General features: G+C 43.5%; 1 long non-coding RNA gene and 1 other non-coding gene across 2 annotated transcripts in view; one reads left to right on the forward strand and one right to left on the reverse strand.

Moving 5' to 3' along the window:
* Positions 1–738: 738 nt before the first annotated feature.
* The window catches only part of LOC128581218 (uncharacterized), a 30087-nt gene continuing 13283 nt past the window's right edge, over positions 739–17542 (reverse strand). Inside the window, exon 3 of the long non-coding RNA XR_008378781.1 lies at positions 739–3035. This is a non-coding gene — a long non-coding RNA (uncharacterized LOC128581218). The remainder of the gene's footprint in view (positions 3036–17542) is intronic.
* LOC128582827 (U1 spliceosomal RNA) lies at positions 7816–7977 on the forward strand. The gene has a single exon (XR_008379257.1). It is a non-coding gene; the product is annotated as a U1 spliceosomal RNA (small nuclear RNA).

Consider the following 17542-nt stretch of genomic DNA (forward strand, 5'->3'; position numbering starts at 1 on the left):
TATCCAAATGGATTGAATATTTTTCTGATGGAAGCGAAAGTGTCACCGATGGAGAGGTCAGGGAGGCTAGTAACCAGCAAAACTGACAAAAATATCATCAACAATGTATCAAATTATGCATCTAAATCATTGGCTTACTGTGGGAAACATAGCAGACCAAGTAAACATCAACAGAGAAACAGGAAAATCTTAACTGAAAATCTTGGCCAACTCATGGCTCTTGTATCCTGACTATGTAGCAACTCACATGGCCCTGCCTAGGAGGGAGTTTTTAGCCAGTAAACAAATAACTATATTGGAATACCCTCCTAGTCACCTGATCTGATCCTCAATGCCTTTTTTCTTTACCTGAAGATACAGGAAATGACATTCAGGACATCAAGGTAATACAATGACGGCTTTGATGGACATTACAGAGAGTTCCAAAATTGCTTTGAAAATGGCCTGAGCACTGGCATTGGTGCAGAGCTTCCCAAGGGGAGTTCTTCAAAGGTGACATGGTGATATTGACCAATGAGGTATGTAGCACTTTTTCTGAGATGAGTTCATGAAGTGTCAGAACTGGTAGAGTTGCCAGTTAAGATTCAGGACACTCATTTAATTTGATTTCCAGATAAACAATGAATTTTTTTTTTACTGTAATTATATCCCATGTAATATTTGAAAATACTTAACTGTAGCCAATAGTTATCATTCTTTTTTTTTTTATTAAATCATAAACACATAGATCATGTATACATTAATGCCCTAGACTGGACATCAGAAGGCTTAGATGCTAGTCCAATTCTGTTCCTAACTTTGAGATGCTGAATATGCCATTTTCTAATTTGGACTTGTAAAAAGAAAAGAACAAGGTGGTAGATAGCCATGACTCTTTTTTGGTTGCAAATAGATAATCAAACAGGCTTAAGCTGAAAACTGGATTTACTTGTTCACATATTGAAAATTTCAGAGATGACATTAGCTTCAGGTATAGCTGGATCCAGGGTCTCAAACAAAGTTTCTGTGATTTGGCCACTTCCTTACACTTTCACAGTCAGGCACGTCCACTCTATGTGCCAGTAGCTCCAGCATGACATTATCCTTACAGATAGCACTTCTGCCAGAAATAGAGCCCGATTTTAATACCCCCCACCTAAATTCTCTTTGGACTAATGAGAGTCATGTGTCCGTCCTAAATGAATTATTAGAGGTGGAAGGATGGAATCTAGCTACTGTCTGGGCCTGGGTTTCGTGTCCACTATTTGGAGCTAGGAGCAGGTCTGCCCCATCCAGAGGTCTGAGAGTTTAAAAGTGTTCATGTCTCAGTGAGCAGGGCGCTGGCCCCATATACCGAGGGTGGTGGGTTCAAACCCGGCCCCGGCCAAACTGCAACAAAAAAATAGCTGGGCGTTGTGGCGGGCGCCTATAGTTCCAGCTACTTGGGAGGCTGAGGCAGGAGAATCGCCTAAGCCCAGGAGTTGAAGGTTGCTGTGAGCTGTGTGACGCCATGGCACCCTACCGAGGGCTGTACAGTGAGACTCTGTCTCTACAAAAAAAAAAAAGTGTTCATGTCTCAAAGACAAATCAGGGTGCTAGAAACAAAAGAAGGAAGAAGGGATGCCGAGGTGGGGGGGCATGAATATCAGATGTCCCCAACCAAGGGCTTTCAGATGGCTTCTAGTTCTAAAAATCTGTGATTCTAATGAATAAGGTTTTCTCACTGTCCTTTGGTAGCATGTGGGGCAGAAGGCAGTATTCTCTTGTGAGCTCGTCACTGTTTCTTATTCCACCTGTTTTATAGCTGTCATGGGTCTCTGAGGAAAAGAGCAAAATAGAATGTAAGCCTTACAAAAAGTAAAAGGGGCTGGGTACAGTGGCTCATGACTATAATCCTAGCACTTTGGGAGGCCAAGGCAGGAGGGTCAGTTCAAGAACAGCCTAAGCAAGAGTGAGACTCTGTCTCTAAAAAAGTAGAAAAGGACAGCACCCGTACTCAGTGGGTAGGGCACTGGCCATGTACACGGAGGCCAAACCTGGCCCAAGTCTGCTGAAACAACAATGACAACTGCAACAACAACAAAATAGCTGGGTGTTGTGGCAGATGCCCGTAGTCCCAGCTACTTGGGAGGCTGAGGCAAGAGAATCAATTAAACCCAAGAGTTTGAGGTTACTGTGGGCTATGACACCATGGAACTCTACCCAGGGTGACAGATTGAGACTCTGTCTCAAAAAAAAAAAGTAGAAAAAATGAGCTTGGTATGGTGGCATGTGCCTGTAGTCTCAGCTACTGAGGAGGCTGGGACAAGAGGATCACTTGAGCCCAGGAGTCTCAGCTACTGAGGAGGCTGGGACAGGAGGATCACTTGAGCCCAGGAGTCTCAGCTACTGAGGAGGCTGGGACAGGAGGATCACTTGAGCCCAGGAGTCTCAGCTACTGAGGAGGCTGGGACAGGAGGATCACTTGAGCCCAGGAGTCTCAGCTACTGAGGAGGCTGGGACAGTAGGATCACTTGAGCCCAGGAGTCTCAGCTACTGAGGAGGCTGGGACAAGAGGATCACTTGAGCCCAGGAATCTCAGCTACTGAGGAGGCTGGGACAGGAGGATCACTTGAGCCCAGGAGTCTCAGGTTGCAGGAAACAATGCCACTGCACTCTAGTCTGAGCAACAGAATGAGACCCTATCTCAAAAAAAAAAATAAAAAAAAATAATAATAAAAAAGCCACTTTCAGTGTCATTTATTGAAGACTTCCTGGACCTTCCTTCCCAAAGTGTGGGCCTCCATGCAGACAACTGACCATTATAAACAGCGGGCAGGGTGGAGGGCTGGGGTGAGGAGCTGCACAGCTTTTGTATCTATCACATCTGAGCAGCCCCATTTCCACTCACAGAGCACCAACGTTCTGCTCTTCTTTCCCAGAAGCATTTACTCTGAAGAATCCTCTGGTCCTTATAAATCAAGCTCCCGGCTGATTTATATGCAGTAATGGTGACACGCACCGTCTGGTCATAACCAGGTCCAAACGCCACATGGTGAACTTGTTTTGAAAAAGTTCTTGGAACAAAGAGAAGGGGAAATGTTAATAAAGGGCAGTTAACTGAATGGAGGTTAAATACTTTCATACTTCTCAGTTAACCTGAAAACTTCCCTGAATTCTCATTAAAAACAAAAAAGAAAAAAGTTCTTCCTAATCTGCTGTTTTACCTCATTACATGCTGCAATTGGAGAAGCAAAAAAAGGACTGAGTTGAATTGGCACCTGATTCAGGTCACTGTGCTATCATTCTGTGTTGGCGTGCCTGGTTCCCGCCAGAAAACTGAGCAGGTCTGAGATTTCCTGCGGCCTTCCAGAAGGCTTTTTCTCTCCCAGCCCCGATCCACAAAGCCTGTTCTGGTCCGCTCCTCCATAACTTTCCACTGCTGCCTGAGACTGTCACATTCTGCCAGCACCTGTGGGCGGAGACGCTGCCATGCTGGGTTTTGAATCTGGACTAAAAGATTGAGAAGTCCAGAAGCAATCTTCTTTTGAACTTCTCTCCTTTCTTTCTGTCTCTGCCTCATTTTTCTCCTTTCCCTCCTGTACTTCTACTATCATTTTCTTCTGTATTTCAGTTTTCTTTCCTTCTTCGGTGGCAGTACTGAAAATTCTTTTTTATTTATTTTTTATGCAGAGTCTCCCTCTGTTGCCCTGGGGTTGAGTGCCATGGTGTCATCATAGCTCACAGCAACTTCAAACTCTTGGGCTCAAGCAGTCCTCTTATCTCAGCCTCTCTAGTAACTGGGACTACAGGTGCAGGCTATAATGTTTGGCTAGTTTTTCTATTTGTAGTAGAAATGGGGTCTTACTCTTGCTCAAGCTAGTCTTGAACTTGTACGCTCAAGCAATCCGTCCTCTGGCCTCCCAGAGTGCTAGGATTACAGGTATAAGCCACTGCCCCACACTCTGAAAATTTTATTAATGATAAGAAAATATAAGAACCACATTTTAATATCAAGCTTTTCTTTTTTTTTTTTTTTTTGTTGGAGACAGAGTCTTACTTTGTTACCCTCAGTAGAGTGCTGTAGTGTCATAGCTCACAGCAACCTCCAACTCAACCCTTGGGTGCGATTCTCTTGCCCTGGGCTTCTGAGCTGGGACTACAGGTGCCCACCACAACACCCACCTATTTTTTTAGAGACAGAGTCTCGCTCTTGCTCAGGCTGGTCTTGAACCTGTGAGCTCAGGGCAATCCATCCACCTCAGCCTCCCAAGTGCTGGGATTACAGGTGTGAACCACCTTTCCTGGCTGACATCATTAATTTTAAAATGTGGTTCCTGCCTGGGCTCGGTGACTCAACCTGTAATCCTAGCACTCTGGGAGGCTGAGGTGGATGGATTGCCCTGAGCTCACTGGTTCAAAACTAGCCTGAGCCAGAGCAAGACCCTATCTCTAAAAATTGCCGGGTATTGTGGTGGGCACCTGTAGTTCCAGCTACTCAAGAGGCTGAGGCAAGAGAATTGCTTGAGCCCAAGATTTGGATGTTGCTGTGAGCTATGACACCACGACATTCTACCGAGGGCAACAAAGTAAGACTCTGTTTCAACAAAAAATAAATAAATAAAATAAAATAAATGATGTCATATACCCAAAACCATTACATTGCACACTAAATGAGTGCAGTATATGGCATATAAATTATACCCCAAAAAAGCTGTTTGAAAAAAGAAGACAATGTCGGAATGTCTACCTGATTGTATGGGAGATTGAAGCTACAATAACCTAATAGAATTTATGGAAGGGGGAAAAAGAAGCTGCAGTAACCTGGCAGTGTTCGTACGACTACCACTCACCACCCTCATCCCCAAATGGGCTGAGTGGATGGAGGTGGAGCAGCTGTACGCCCACTCAACTTGGAGCCACAACCATTGTTTTTATTCCCCTTCCTTGCAAAGGCCGAAATGACAGAGGAGTTTGAAGGAAGACCGAAATTGGAGATTCTGTGCTCAGAGTGTGTCTAGGCAGGCAGAAATCTTTCCATACCCACATGTAGTCTCATCCCAGTGTTTGGAGTCTCAGTGGTTAAATTCAGGCAACGATGGTTTCCTTTTCTCAGAACTAGTTGGTTGAAAGGGGTATGACTCATCTTAGTTAGGGACAATTTGCTTTTATCTGACTTTTTCCTCCTTGACGTCACTTCCTCCTCCCTTCCATTTCTCAGAGGTGGCTACGGGATTCAGTAAGAGGAACACCGCAGGTTACAGAGAAGTCATACGGAGTCTCTTGTTTGGCTCCAGGGGCCATACGGGAGCTCCCCCACACTACCCTAGACCTTCCTGCGCCACCTGCCCCAACTAACACTCTCAGCTCTGGAGAGGAAATTCACCACTTTATGGCCTCGCATAAAAGTGCCATTCTGAATAAAGGCAAAAGCAATCAAATGCTCTTGAGTTTTTGGTCTTAAATATCAGTCATGCTTCATCGCAGGCACTCAGGACCTGTTCCTTGTATGATATTGTCATATAAAGAGTAAGGACCTTAGGGGCATCTTAATGAGGTGATAATGAGGAAAAAATGTTCTGGTTTGGGGGGTGGTCTTCACTCTCATGTTTAAAATGGGTTTAGGTGGCTTGGCGCCTGTAGCTCAGCAGCTAGGGCACCAGCCACATACACTGGAGCTGGTGGGTTCGAACTCAGCCCAGGCCTGCCAAACAACAATCACAACTACAACCAAAAAAAAATAGCCAGGCATTTTGGTGGGTGCCTGTAGTCACAGCTACTTGGGAGGCTGAGGCAAGAGAATCCTTTAAGCCCAAGAATTTGAGGTTGCTGTGAGCTGTGACAACACAGCACTGTACAGAGGGCGACATAGTGAGACTCTGTCTCCAAAAAAAAAAAAAGTGAGTTTAGGGTGGCACTTGTAGCTCAGTAGAAACAGTGCCGGCCACATACACTGAGGCTGGCAGGTTCAAACCAGCCCAGGCCTGCCAAAACAACAATGACAACTGCAACAACAACAACAATAAAAAATAGCCAGGTGTTGTGGTGCGTGCCTATAGTCCCAGCTACTTGGGAGGTTGAGGCAAGAGAATTGCTTAAGCACAAGAATTTGAGGTTGCTGTGAGCTGTGATGCCAGGGCAACAGCTTGAGACTGTCTCAAAAAATAAAAAAATAAAATTAAAAAAAAAGAAAATGGGCTTAATCTTACATGGAAGTCATTGCTATGCAGTATCGAGGAAGAGGGAAGGGATGACGATGGCATTAAGTTAAGGGTGTGCGCATGTGTGCGCAGGGAAATGAGAGATTTGGCATTTTCTTCATTTTCTTAATCTGCCTTTTATTGCTCTTGAAGAAAAGCCCATTATATCATGAGGCTCTTCTTTTTATACAGATTACCCCAAGTCCTAGAGCAATAACCCCAAGGAGCTTCCTTCTGTAATATCCAGACCTCTTAATGTTCCCTTCCTCTGCAGCCTTCCTTGTTGTATTAAGCTGTTATTGTTAATGCTTTATTTCCTAAGATGCCCTTTGTTAGTCTTGAAGACCAGCCATTATTTCAAAACCTTTTCTCTTCATACGAACCACTATGGAGTAATAGGGTGAGGGAGCTTCCTGACTTTGCCATACAGATGGTCTTTATTCTCTGCCTTTCCTTTCAAGCACTTGGAATAACCAGATAGTTGAGAAAGTTCTTTGAAATGGGAAGTGACAAATTCTGTCATCTGCTGAGTGATTTAACCTCTTGGGGTAAAAGACTGTATAAAAACCAAGGTGGTATTGTCACTGCTATTGAAATAAGGACAATAAAAGATGGGCTGCCCTGTAATCCCAGCACTCTGGGAGGCTGAGGCAGGAGGATTGCTTGAGTTTAGGAGTTTAAGACCAGCCTGAGCAAAAGTGAGACCCCCATCTCTACCAAATGAAAACATTAGCTGGGCAGGGTAGTGCACCTATAGTCCAAGCTACTCCAGAGGCTAAGGCAGAAGGATTTCTTGAGCCCAAGAGTTTGAGGTTGCTGTGAGCTATGATGATGCAACTGTACTCTACCCACAGCAACAAAGCTAGAGTCTGTCTCAAAAAAAAAGAACAACAACAGATGAGTTAAACCATTCATTCATTCATGGATGGTAACCTATAATTTCCCCTGAGGTCATGAGGGCAAGTCAGGTATATTTATGCCCCAAATTATGTTTGCTCTGAGTCTTCATTCATTTTACTAACAGGATTCTATAGTCCTTTTTATTATTATTATTATTATTATTGTTTTGAGACAGAGTTTCACTTTATTGCCCTCATTAGAGTGCCATGGCATCATAGCTTATAGCAACCTCATACTCTTGGGCTCAAGTGATTCTCTTGTCTCAGCCTCCCGAGTACCTGGGACTACAGGCGCCCACCACAATGCCTGCCTATTTTTGGAGATGGAGTCTTGCTTTGGCTCAGGCTGGTCTGAACCTGTGAGCTCAGGCAATCCATCTGCCTCAGCCTCTCAGAGTGCTAGGATTACTGGTGTGAGTCACCACGTCAAAAAAAAAAAAAAAGTAATAATAATAATAATTCCTACCCAGGGAGTTCTTAGAAGGGTTAGACGTGTGTTACAAAGCCACGAGCCCATGAAGTCTTCATGAATGACAGATCTTACTTCTATGAAAAGCACAAAAACATATCAGTTTCTTCTTAAGGGAGAGGGGGGAGGGTAGGGACTCCCAGGAAGTTTTAAAAAAAAGTAAGGACAAATAAACAAACACACCCAAGATCCATCCCAAGAGATTCTGAGTCACTAAGCTTGGGGTGGGTCTCTAGCATCTGGATGTGTCTGAAAGCTTCCTAGGTGATTCTGATATTAGCCATGGTTAAGAATTCCTGTTTCGGAGATACCATGATCACGAAGGTGGTTTTCCCAGAGCGAGGCTTATCCATTGCACTCCGGATGTGCTGACCCCTGCGATTTCCCCAAATGTGGGAAACTCGACTGCATAATTTGTGGTAGTGGGGGACTGCGTTCGCGCTTTCCCTATAAAAAAAAAAAAAAGAATTCCTGCTTCTACCCTGTGAAATTAGGGCCTATTTTCATGCATATAGCTGCCACTGTAAGTACATTGAAACCACAACTGAGAACATAGTGACCATGATTTAAAGTAACTATTAAACAGAGTTGGAACAGCATGCCAATGTTCAGTAACCATCCTCTCTGGGTAATTGAGAAGGGACTTATGAATCAGTGAAAGTGGAACACTAAGAATTTCTCAGGCTCTTAGAAACCAGGCCTGTAAAAATGTCTGGCTTGAGTCACAGTGGAATTTAGCTGTCATTATTTCTCTTGACTGACCACTAGAACCCTTTGGTAACTGATCTAGCAAATTAATATATCCTACAGCAGCTTAAACTTTCTAGAGTTCACAGTTGCTTGCTGAAAATAGACATCTGGTTGTATTAATTTCCAGCATAAGTAGTAAAGAAGAACTCAGAAGGCTATTTGCTCATGAAAAGTCTCAATATTTCAACCCACAGTTGGAAGTTTCAGTTGTTCAAGGGGGAATTCATAAGAGTATGCTTGTAAACGTTCCTGAATAGACAGTGTTCAGGCCGTTTGCTCTTATTGCCCCACTGTAAGTCAACATGATACAATATAGTTGAAGCTTGGATTTGCTTTGAGTTTAGGGACAGTCACTACTTGGGGCTTGTTGAAGAAAAATTTCAAAAATAAGCAAGCTTTGATCTTCAGAGGGGGAGAAGATATTACTCTGGAGATAGAATATGAGACCAAATATTCTTGATTTGGCCTGAATCAATTCAGCAAAGAAAAAGCTGAGTGTCCAACTCTCTCCAAATATGGTCCAAGGGACCTACCTGAGAATCTCCTGGGGAAGTCCATTAAACAGCAGATTCCCAGGCCTCTCCCAGCCTTACTGAATCTGAATTTGTGGGGTGAAGGCCAAAGCCCCCCGGTGATTTTTATAGTAACAACCACCTTATAAGGTGAAAATGTCTTTTTAGTACTCTCCTATTTTCTGTGATGGAATTCTACGTCTGCATTTAGTTTTTAGTTTTTTGTTTTTTAAGAACAAATTAAGAGCCTGAGTCTTGGAATCATCCATTCTTATCCCCTGGTCCTTTGCTAATTCCCATCCAGAAGTCTCCTAAACTTTTCACACTTCTGTTGCCTTTTCCATAAATGGTGCTGATCGGTATCATGTTAAGGGGACATATACTTCCTGTCTGCCTCACCTTAAAGATGAAATGAGAAGGGCGGCGCCTGTGGCTCAGTGGGTAAGGCACTGGCCCCATATACCCAGGGTGGTGGGTTCAAACCCGGCCCCAGGCCAAACTGCAACAAAAAAATAGCCGGGTGTTGTGGTGGGCGCCTGTAGTCCCAGCTACTCGGGAGGCTGAGGCAAGAGAATCGCCTAAGCCCAGGAGTTGGAGGTTGCTGTGAGCTGTGTGACGCCACGGCACGCTACCGAGGGCAATAAAGTGAGACTCTGTCTCTACAAAAAAAAGATGAAATGAGAAAATGGATATGAAAATACTTTGAAAATGAAAAATACACAGTTCTTTCGTTATAATCATTTTTCATATGAAGACTCTACAGTTCAAGATTCCCAGATAACATTATTCCTTATAAATGCCAACCAGACATCTTAATTTGGCTGTTTTTATTTTTACTCAAAAGGGTGAGCTTGTTTCCATACTCAATGAGCCATCTGGCCCTAAGCATAAATAAGATGGTTCAGATGTCACAAAAGAAGCAGACAGAGGTCATTAAAGTGCTTAACATATCAATCTAGAATTGCATAATTCACACCTAGAGCAGCTATCAAGGAACAGGGGGAGAAACTTAATATGTCCCTGAAGCACATTATGTTCTTCCACATCCAGGAAGCTGCTTAAACCAGAGTTTTCTCCAACCAAAGCAATGTCCACTATCTTTGACTTATTGCCTGCTGAGATATTTTTTTTTTTCTGTTTTGGGCAAAAAGGTATCTGGCTGTAGATGCATTCTGTGACAGATTCTTCCTAGTAGTCTACTCTCTCGGGCCCCAGACATGAGTCCTCAAAAGAGCCGGAAAGACTTTGTCCTAAATTTACCTGATACATAAGATTATCCATCATAAATTAGCCATCTAAGCTTCTGTCTAAGAAAAGACATTGTCTCCCTCACAAGGTGCATGCCTTGACATTTTCAACTGATGGAGATTGAGTAATGCCTAAATAGTCCTGTGTAGAGCTGTTTATATCTAGTCCCCTGAGATCTCTTCAGTACTATAAATTTCTCTAGCACAATCCTATAGGTGCCCCTTCAATTATTTGCTTTGAATAGATCTGTTTTCCAGGCCAGGGGGAAATAGTCACTGGTGACAGGGCTCTCAAAAGTCTCTACCTTGCTTCAGAAGCAAATGAAGAAAGGCTGGTGGAGAGGAGAGACCAGGAAGAGAGAAGGAGGACCATGGGGTTAGCCTCTTTAGAAGGTGAAATGGGCGCCTGTAGTCCCAGCTACTTGGGAGGCTGAGGCAAGAGAATCGCTTAAGCTCAAGAGTTGGAAGTTGCTGTGAGTTGTGACATCATCACTGCACTCTACCTAGGGTGACATAGTGAGGCTATGTCCCCCGCCCCCTCAAAAAGGTGAAATCCTATGGAGCCCAGTGCAAGTACAAGTTGGATCTATCAGGTGTAGAACACAAATGTCTTAATGAGGTGAAAGCTATGTTGATTAGCAGGATGTAAGCACTCGAATTTGTACAAACAATCAACACATCAAATCTCACAATGGCATAAATGTATTTATGATCTATGTACAAATGACTTAATAAAAAAAAATTTTTAAAAGGTGAAATGATACGACTGGGAAGAGATCTCATATTCATTCTGCTCACCCACTCGTTCATTAATTTCATTCATTTGAATAAATATCCTCTGCTTTCTCATCTAGGCCAGGCAGTGCCACACACTCAGGGGCTCTGCGCCCTCCTCAGGTGCAAGTTTCTTAGCATATTGCCATCGCCTGAGTTTGTAGCCATAGCATTTACCAGTTAGGGAAGTTTTCCTCTTGTTTTGTTTGGGAGAACAAAGGACTATAAGAGAAACTACTAAAGCAACAGGAGATGAAAATCCTGTTCTACCTGGCTCCTCCTTAAGCTCGCTCCCACCCCTTTCTGGGGCAGGTGGGGCAGTCAGAGCCCCCAACCACTGGCTTGGAAAGGAAAATCCTGAAGTCCTTTGATCCAGCCCTCAGAGCTGCACTCTACCCTTCCAGGGAGTTAACCCTTGCATTCACAAGCATAGGATACAAGACCTTCGAGGTACTAAGAGGACACATTATATGAGCTTGAAAAATATGAGGATAATGATCCATAGCTCCCATTTATTGAGTTATACAACTGCAGTTGCTATACTCTGTGCTTTACGTGTATAATTACATTGCATCTTCACAGCTGTAGGACATAGGTTATAGTCATTATCTCCATCTATAGATAAGGCAGGGCTTGGCTGAGAGATTCTTCTATTGCGTATGGTATCAATGGAAGCCACTTAATGGTCTTCAGCTGGCTGAGATGCTGCTCTGTAGGGCTCAAAAGGATGTCTGGAGCCTGGGCTCAGCTGGGGCTACTGCCAAGCAAAGCACCAGGACTACCCAGCATAGTGGCATTAGGGTAGTTGAACTTTTTTTTTTCTTGAGATAGAGTCTCACTATGTTGCCCTTGCACTGGGTAGAGTGCTATGGCTTCATAGCTCACAGCAACCTCAAACTCTTGGGCTTAAGTGATTCTCTTTGCCTCAGCCTCCCAAGACAACCTCCCAGGTGTCTGCCACAAGGCCCAGCTATTTTTTTGTTGCAGTTGTCATGGTTGTTTAGCAGGCTGGGGCCAGGTTCGAACCTGCCAGTCCCACTCAGTGTATGTGGCTGGTACCCGACCCTCTGAGCTACAGGGGCTGAGCCAGTAGTGGAACTTCTTATGTGGCTCCCGGAATAAGGAGAAAGCTACACAACTTCTTATGACGGAGCCTTTCCCTGTATTCTTTTGGAGAACACAATCAAAGACCACCTGGATCTAAGAGGAAGCGACATAACCCCATCTTTTGATAGGAAACACATTAAGGAATTTGCAGCCACATCTTAAATGGCTATACCACCTCATAATGATGATTAAATAAAAAGTATTTAGTTTCGGGTGGCACCTGTGGCTCAGTCAGTAAGGCGCAGGCCCCATATACCGAGGGTGGCGGGTTCAAACCCGGCCCTGGCCAAACTGCAACCAAAAAATAGCCGGGCGTTGTGGCGGCACCTGTAGTCCCAGCTGCTCGGGAGGCTGAGGCAAGAGAATCGCCTAAGCCCAGGAGTTGGAGGTTGCTGTGAGCTGTGTGAGGCCACGGCACTCTACCGAGAGCCACAAAGTGAGACTCTGTCTCTACAACAAAAAAAGTATTTAGTTTCACACACACACAAGAAAACAGTATAAAGAGATATCTGCACTCCCATGTTTATTGTACCACTTCATAATAGCCAAGAGATAGAATCAACCTAGGTGTCCATCATGAATGAATGGATTTTAAAAATGTGATATGTCCACATAAAGAAATAATATTCAGCCTTAAAAAACCAGGCAATTCTGTCATTTGCAACGACATGGATGAACCTAGAGGATAAGTGAAATAAGTTACCCAAAAAATGATAAATATTTGAGGTAATGGATATATTAATTAGCCTGATTTGATCATTTCCACAATGATCAAATTACATAGGTAACATCATATTGTACCCCATATACGTATATAAAATATGTATAGTATATAATTATTGTCAAATAAGAAAAACACTTAAATAAAAAGGTAGAGGGACAAGATGCTAGGCTGATCTTTACTCGTAGCCGTGTTTTAGCTATTCTGGGCTAGGCCAGAACTGGGATTAGTATGTAGATGGAGTTGAGCCTATAAGTGGAAGAAATTATCTCTGCCTTGTATAAGAGAAATGTTGAAGAAATAGGATGCCTGATTTTCTGGTCACATTTCCTGCCCTGAAAATGGACCCCCAAATCTGGGGACAGCAGCTATTAGAAGTCTTTTGGGGGCAGCGCCTGTGGCTCAGTGGGTAGGGTGCCGGCCCCACATACCAAGGATGGCAGGTTCAAACCCAGCCCTGGCCAAATTGCAACAAAAAATAGCCAGGTGTTGTGGCGGGTGCCTGTAGTCCCAGCTACTTGGGAGGCTGAGGCAAGAGAATCACCTAAGCCCAGGAGTTGAAGGTTGCTGTGAGCTATGATGCCACAGCACTCTACCAAGGGTGATAAAGTAAGACTCTGTCTCTAAAAAAAAAAAAGGAACTGTAGAGTTTGTTTGGGTATTGCTCATCACATTATCTTCAGTGACTTATCTAAGAACCAGAGTACAGTAGGGCATACTAATGGCTGTGTTACCCTTGGGGTAGGATTCTTTTTTTTGTTTGTTTGTTTGTTTTTGTTTTTGTTTTTTTGGCCGGGGCTGGGTTTGAACCCGCCACCTCTGGCATATGGGACCGGCGCCCTACTCCTTGAGCCACAGGTGCCGCCCATGTTTGTTTTTTTGTTTTGAGACAGAATCTCACTATGTTGCCCTTAGTAGAGTGCTGTGGCATCACAGCTCACAGCAACCTCAAACTCTTGGGCTTAAGTGATTCTCTTGCCTCAGCCTCCCAAGTACCTGGGACTACAGGTGCCCGCCGCAACACCCGACTGTTTTTTTGTTACAGTTGTCATTGTTGTTTAGCTGGCCGGGCCAGATTTGAACCCACCTGCTTTGGGGTATGTGGCTGGCACCACAACCACTGTGCTACGGACATCAGGCTGGGGGTAGGATTCTTAAACCCAGGCAAGAAGAGAGATTTTGAGAAAGATGCTTCTGAACTTGATGCTGGAATAGCAGCAGCTGACCTCAACTTTGGAAACTCCATCAGTGTTAATCTCTATAGACTGAATCCCTCCTGCCCAGCTCCCACAGACCAGCTTACAAAAGCTAATGAGTCCATTCTCTACTGAGCAACCCAGGTAGTACCAGTCTCCCAAAAGGAATTGGGGAAAACTTGGAATACTAGGAAAAATACAGGACTAATGAATAGCTTCTAAGTGGGAGCCAGCCGGGCCTTTAGCTCCTTTGTCAGTCAGAGGCAGCAGACATCTCCAGCCTGTTCTGACTTTGCACCAGATTAACACAACATACTCTGCTAGAGACATATAGATTCCCTCATCAGACAATGAGGCCTGGGTTCAGGAAGCTTAATCCCTCATTATAAAGGGGAGGAAATGAGGCAATCTGCAGTGGAGATGGGAAGGGTTTTCAGGAAGGGCCTGGAGAAAGAAAACTGAAAGGGTTAATAATCATGTTTGTTGTGAATTAAATCCATAGCTTGCAGAAAATTTGCAAACTTCTCTCTAAGAAGCAACAGAGGAGGAGAGACAGTACAGGGTGGGACCCAGGCTCCTTCTAGATCTACTCTGGGTGGAAACCCAGGCGCCCAGGCCTCCAAAAGACCAAAATCCATCTTCTCATCCATGCTCAGACCCCAGCTTCTGAGGGCCTAAAAGCAGCACAGGTTTTGTCCTATCTGCTCCAGGGAAAATATGAGGGCCAAAAAAAAATCTTCACCAAACCTGAGCAGGAGTATGTGTCATGGTCTTCACTATCCAACTAATGAAGGGTATTGTTACCTTCTCAGAGCCCATATTTTGCTTTAAATGTATTAAATAAAATATATAATATTCACTTCAGACTTCCACTGTGACAAAGACAGAGTACTAAGGATCAGAGTTACCAGGCCAGGTGAGGTACTATGGGGGGCTGAGGTGGTGGATTGCCTGAGCTCATAGGTTGGAGACCAGCCTGAGCAAGAGCAAGATCCCATCTCTAAAAATAGCCGGGCCTTGTGGAGGGTGCCTGTAGTCCCAGCTACCTGGGAGGCTGAGGCAAGAGAATCGCATGAGCCCAAGAGTTTGAGGTTGCTGTGAGCTGTGATGCCGCAGCACTCTAACAAGGGCAACACAGTGAGACTCTATCTTACAAAAAAAAAAAGGATGAGAGTTACCCTCCTGTCTGAAACAACTGAAAACCAAGTAAAGTATAGGAAACAAAGGCTTTCAAAACATTGATAATTAAGCAACAAAGGGCCATGATTGCCAAGAGATGAAAAAATAAACTACGTGAGCAGTATGACATTGCCCAGATGACTACATGGAATTTTCCCAACTGTTGCACAGAGGGGAAGAGAATAAGAAGCTGGAAGAAAGTGGAGGCCTAGGCAACAGAGTGAGACTCTTGTCTCCAAAATAAATAAATAAATAAAAGTGAAATAAAGGTTTTTTTTCCAGATATACAAAAGTTGAAGGAATTCATCACCAGCAGATTCATACTAAAAAGAATGTTAAAGGAAGTCCTTTGGGCAAAAAGAAAATTATGTAAGTTGAAATCCAAATCTACATGAAGGACTAAAGAGTACCAGACATGTTAACTGCATGGATAAATAATTTTTTTCTTATTATATAAATATTTTTATAATACATTTGATGGTTAAGAGAAAAACTATTAACATTGTATCCTAGGTTGAGTGCAGTAGCTCATGCCTGTAATCCGAGCACTCTGGGAGGCTGAGGCAGGTGGATTAACTGAGCTCAAGAGTTAGAGACCAGCCTGAGTCATAGCAAGACCTCTTCTCTAAAAATATCCAGGTGTTGTGGTGGGCACCGTAGTCCCAGCTACTTGGGAGGCTGAGGAAAGACAATCGCTGGAGCCCAAGAGTTTGAGGTTGCTGTGAACTGTGATGCCACAGCACTCTACTGGAGGTAACAAAGTAAGAGAGTCTGTCTCAAAAACAAACAAAGAAACAAAAAATAGTATATCATGGGGCGTATAAGATAGGTGGTAGTAAAATATGTGACAATAATAATACAAAGACTGGGTAAGGAGAAATGGGAGTATATCATTGTAAGGTTCTTCTATAGCATGTAAAGAGTTGTAATACTATCTGAAGGTAGATAGTGATAGTTAAAACTATTAACCCTAAAGCAATCCATCAAAGTAACACAATAAAATAAAGAGTTACAGTTAATAAGCCAAAAAAGGTGATAAAATGGAATCATAAAAAAATGTTCATTTAGGCGGTGCCTGTGGCTCAGTGAGTGGGGCGCTGGCCCCATATGCCGAGGGTGGCAGGTTCAGACCCAGCCCCGGCCAAACTGCAACAAAAAATAGCCGGGTGTTGTGGCGGGCGCCTGTAGTCCCAGCTGCTCGGGAGGCTGAGGCAAGAGAATTGCATAAGCCCAAGAATTAGAGGTTGCTGTGAGCCGTGTGACGCCAGGGCACTCTACCGAGGGTGGTACAATGAGACTCTGTCTCTACAAAAAAAAAAAAAAAATGTTCATTTAACTCGCAGGTGAAAAGTGGGAAAAAGGAACAATAACTGATATGACAAATAGAAAACAAATAGCAAGATAACAGCTTCAATCCCAACCATAGCAATGCTCACACTAAATGTAATTGGTTATAGATACCTCAATTAAATGGCAGAGATTGTCAGGTTAAATAAACAAAGCAAGACATATATTTGATGCCTACAAGATATGACTAAAGACATAAGGAGATTAAAAGCCAAAGAATTAACAAAGATATGCAGTGCTAACATGAAAGGTGAAGTACGTATATTAACATTAGATAAATTCGACTTAGGGGCAAAGAATATTACCAGAAATAAAGAGAACAATTTTATAATTATATTTCTATATATTGCAAGAAACAATGGGAAAATAAAATGTAAAAAATATTTACAATAGGCGCGGCGCCTGTGGCTCAAACGGCTAAGGCGCCAGCCACGTACACCTGAGCTGGTAGGTTCGAATCCAGCCCAGGCCCACCAAACAACAATGACGGCAGCAACCAAAAAATAGCCAGGCATTGTGGTGGGCACCTGTAGTCCCAGCTACTTGGGAGGCAGAGGCAGGAGAATTGCTTGAGCCCAGGAGTTGGAGGTTGCTGTGAGCTGTGCTGTGAGCTGTGATGCTACGGCACTCTACCTAGGGTGACGCTTGAGGCTCTGTCTCAAAAACCAACCAACCAACAAACAAACAAATAAAATATATATATATATACATAATAGAATACAATATGGGACTAGCATCAAATATTAACTGCTTAGGAATAAATCTGACAAAAGATGTATACAACTTGTATACTAAAAACTACAAAATATTATTGACAATTTTTTTTTTTTTTTTTTTTTTTAATTTGGCCGGGGCTGGGTTTGAACCCACCACCTCCGGCATATGGGACCGGCGCCCTACCCGCTGAGCCACAGGCACCGCCCAAAAAAACTACAAAATATTATTAAAATAAAACTTGAAAAGCCTAATTTCCCATTCCTTTGGTGTGAGTTGCATACAGTGACTTCCATTCAAAGTGTAACATGGAAAGATGGGAGGAGAGTAACTGAACAGCAGAGAAATAGCCTGAAGATCAAGGCCAACATCACCAGTCAAAAATCATGCTGACACTATGAACATTTAAAGTAATGTGGTGAATGTGGCACTTTATCTCTGTGGTCTTCCTCCAAATAATCTGCATCCT

The sequence above is a fragment of the Nycticebus coucang genome, chromosome 3 (genome assembly GCF_027406575.1).
Source record: "Nycticebus coucang isolate mNycCou1 chromosome 3, mNycCou1.pri, whole genome shotgun sequence".
Taxonomy (NCBI): Eukaryota; Metazoa; Chordata; class Mammalia; order Primates; family Lorisidae; genus Nycticebus; species Nycticebus coucang.